Source organism: Ailuropoda melanoleuca, chromosome 7 (genome assembly GCF_002007445.2).
Source record: "Ailuropoda melanoleuca isolate Jingjing chromosome 7, ASM200744v2, whole genome shotgun sequence".
Taxonomy (NCBI): domain Eukaryota; kingdom Metazoa; phylum Chordata; class Mammalia; order Carnivora; family Ursidae; genus Ailuropoda; species Ailuropoda melanoleuca.
In genome coordinates this window covers 23,730,423-23,733,569 of record NC_048224.1, presented here as the reverse complement: position 1 = coordinate 23,733,569, position 3,147 = coordinate 23,730,423, and the positions used below count along the sequence as shown (strand labels likewise).

General features: G+C 54.7%; 1 long non-coding RNA gene across 1 annotated transcript; it reads right to left on the bottom strand.

The window, feature by feature from the left end:
* Positions 1 to 228: 228 nt before the first annotated feature.
* On the bottom strand, positions 229 to 2,735 carry LOC117802983. Its single transcript, XR_004626496.1, has 4 exons — positions 2,334 to 2,735; positions 1,846 to 1,948; positions 454 to 597; positions 229 to 351 (listed from the first exon to the last, which is right to left on the bottom strand). It is a non-coding gene; the product is annotated as an uncharacterized LOC117802983 (long non-coding RNA).
* Between the last annotated feature and the right edge of the window lie 412 nt (positions 2,736 to 3,147).

Genomic DNA, 3,147 nt, shown 5'->3' with positions numbered 1-3,147 from the left:
GCTCCCAAGAGGTGTGTCTGGAATGTTGGAGAGACCAGAGCCAGAGGGAGTGTCCCCTTCCCAGGCCCTGGGGGGAAGAAGGGCCACCCTTGGGAGGGGAATGTGGTTTCAGAATTTCATTCCAGCCGCACCAGTCCCGCCTCAGGTACCCCTACCCTGCCATCCTGCCCAGCATGCCCCATGCCTTCTCAAACCCTGCAGCTGATCCTGACCAGTCAGCCCAGAGGGTGGTGGGAGGCCTTTTGGTGCAGTGGTTAAAGAATGGTCAAACCTGGATTCCAGCCCCAGCTTGGCTACTCTCTAGTTATGTGGCTTTGGGGTGGTCATTTTTCTTTCCCGAACCTCGGTTTCCTGTGAATTGGGAGATATTGAGAGGAGAAGGTAGTGGAAGATAATTCATGAAAAGGACTTAGCAGAATGACCGGCGGATAGTAAATAGTCAATAAATGTCACCTTATGATTTTTCCTGCAGAATTGGGGAGGAGGGGGTGGCAGTGGTGGAGAGGTGCTGAAGGCTGTTTTTTAAAGGTCATTGAATTCAACATCCTCTTCCGCCTCAGATTCCTGCCACGGATTCTGCCATGGATTCTGAATTTCCTGAGAGGGGGGAGGAGGAATGGGGGTGATGACTTGCTGTGCCCTGACTTGAGGAGGCTTTCTGAGAGCGATTGAGAGGGATCGAAGGGAAACACAGGAGGTCACATGCATAGGTGTAGAGAGCAGAGGAGCAGGCAACCCAAAGAACGTGTTAGATGGAGAGCCAGACCTGACCGCATGAGACAGGGTCAGCCTGGCCAGGCCCAGAGCAGGAATTCAGGACAGGGTCTGGTAGGGACGTGAACCAAGCAGCAGTGTGTGACCCCTCCAGGGGCAGGAGGGAAGCTTCCCACTTCCCCACTTCCCCACTCATGTCCAGGTTCCGCCTCTCCTTAGTGGTTCTAGCTGATAACAAGTTCTGGAAAGCAATATCTTCATCTCCCTTAGGAAAGTATCTTAATCCACTCTCCAGGATGGGCTTGGAGGGGAAATCGCTATGTGGGAGGGTAGATAGATCCCACACCTCAGCTCTGTCCTCCCCTGTCGAGTCCTCTCCACAACTCACTTTGGAGTCACCCATATTTCTTTAAAGTTCTAACTTGTTTGGATTGAAATCAGCCTCCCTGAAACCTGAGCTCGGTTCCTGTTTCCTTGTGTGCCTGCCTCTGTGTATGCACACATGCAAGTGTGCATTTCTCAGAATTTCTGGGTGTGGCTGGCTTTCAGTATGTCTTGTTACGTCTCTGTGGGTCTGTGACTCTGGCCAACCAAATTGTTGCCCCTTTCTGTGTTCCTGTCACTGCCTGGCTCTTTGTGTCTGGATCTTTCTTTGTGTGCTCTAAGTGAACATCTCGCGTACCTTAGGCCATCTGTGCGTGTACCTAGGAGTGACTCTCCTGCCAGCCCAGTCCCGCTCGCCTTACCCCAGGGCATGCCTCCTCCTTAATTTCTGTAATGACCTCCCTCCTTCTTGCTAACTCTTTCCCCTTGATTTTGTTTGTCTGAAAACCTGGGTGGGGCTCCCCCGAGGCTTGGGGAAGCATGGGTGGGGTAGAGTTGGGTGGGGTGGGAAGGGGAGAGGAGGGACAACCCCACCCCAGACAGAGACCCCAGAGGCTGGAGGTGCCCCTGATCTCCCAAGGAAGGGTCTGTGAAGGTGCCAGCGTAGGCCAGGCCCTGAAAATCCTCACTGGGAGGAGGGAGGCTGTCCTGGGGTGGGTCCCTGAGTTGTGGGCCAGGGAAAGCTGCAATGCAAAGGGAGGAAAGACTGAGTCACTGGGGCCCTCAGGGAGACTAAAGGGGGCTTACCACAGAACACCTCTGAGTCCTAAGTGGGCAGCAGCTGGGGGTGGCCTCCTCAGGGACTCAGCATCTCTGCGCCTGAGGCCTCAGCCTTCAGTGCCAGGTTTATCTGAGGTAAGGGAGAGAGTGGCAGTGGGGAGAGAGGCTCTTTCTGGTCTGCGTACCTTGGCTGTTCCAGAGTGGCATGAAGAGGAAACCGAGATCCAGAGTCTCACTCGGGATCACAGAGCAGTGCAGCACAGCCCACGCTAGAATCCAGTCTCCTGTCCCCAGTCTGGCTCCCCGCAGCCCTTTCCCAGAGAGCACTTTGCAACAGCTCCAGGAGCAAGGCTCTGGGTCCAGATCAGCCGCCCTTCGGAGCTGTGGGACCTTAGGCATGTGGAGGTCTCCATTTCCCCCAGATCCAATCCCTGGCCTGCTCCGTGCCTCAGGAGGCTAGTATCTATGGGGTGCAACCCCCCTTCACCCGCCGGGCCCTCCTGCCCCTGGCTTACCTTTGGCTTTGGCAAGCAGGAGGCACAGACAGGAAATCAGAGGGCAGGGAGGGTGGAGTGGGGGCGGGGAAGGTCGGCGCCTTCACGCCTTTTCCTGGGCTTTCACTGCATCCTAGTAACACTGCTCTCTTCGGCTGGCTGCCTGCTGTTAGTCCTCAAGCTTGAGGTTCTTATTGGTTCTTGTGACCCTGACCCTGCCTCTGTACCTCGTCCCACTCACAAGTGTCAACGAGGCCCTCTGAGGCTACACTGCTCCTGCTGGATCCCTGACAGAGTCTCCCTCTCTGCTCTTTAGTTTCTTCAGCTATACGGTGGGGGTAGTGACAGCATCTCCCTGGGCTGCATAAGGTGAGGATTAAGTGAGTTAACATATATACACAACAATGCCTGATGCAGCAGTAAGTGCTACAGAATATAAAATAATATTATTAGTACTATTATTATCACACTTCCTTGTGAACTCCCTGAATACTGTGGGGAGGGAATGTGTGAAGCCAAGCCAGGCTTGGAGTGAAATGCCTGACTCTCCAAGGCCACTTCTTCCAGCTCCAGGCTGTTGGCCGCTTCTGTGTGGCCTTAGTCAGCCAGGAGGTCTAGCCCCAGTCCCCCCAACTCACTTGGACCCAGCTTTCCCTGAGAAGACTGGGGTGAGGGGAGATGGCAGCCAGAACCCCCTTCCCACACTGGTTCTTCTCCAGGAAACTCAGGCTCCTGAGAAAGGGAAAGATGGCTTCTCCACCACCTTGTGGGGCTTCAGGAAGCTGGTAAGTGTTGAGAGTGGTTGTAGTGATGAATTAGGGGTTCAGAGGGTGAT